Genomic DNA, 263 nt, shown 5'->3' with positions numbered 1-263 from the left:
CACCTGGAACTGCCCCTCCGTGGTCATCAGCGAGCCGTAGTTGGAGCCCCGCTGTGCCAGGGGTGTGGGGTCAGCCCGGGCACCCCAATGCCCCCGGCCCCGAGCGGGGCTGTGGGGTGAGCCCGGTCCCCGCGATCCCTGAGCAGGGATATGGCGCAACCCCGGTTCCCCCAGTCCCCGAGTGGGGCCGGGGCGTGACTCCGGTCGCGGGTCCCCAAGAGGGGCTGTGGGGTGACCCCGGTCCCCCCCAATCCCCGGTCCCC

The sequence above is a fragment of the Corvus brachyrhynchos genome, unplaced genomic scaffold, assembly GCF_000691975.1.
Source record: "Corvus brachyrhynchos isolate BGI_N302 unplaced genomic scaffold, ASM69197v1 scaffold787, whole genome shotgun sequence".
Taxonomy (NCBI): domain Eukaryota; kingdom Metazoa; phylum Chordata; class Aves; order Passeriformes; family Corvidae; genus Corvus; species Corvus brachyrhynchos.
This window is presented reverse-complemented; position numbering follows the sequence as displayed.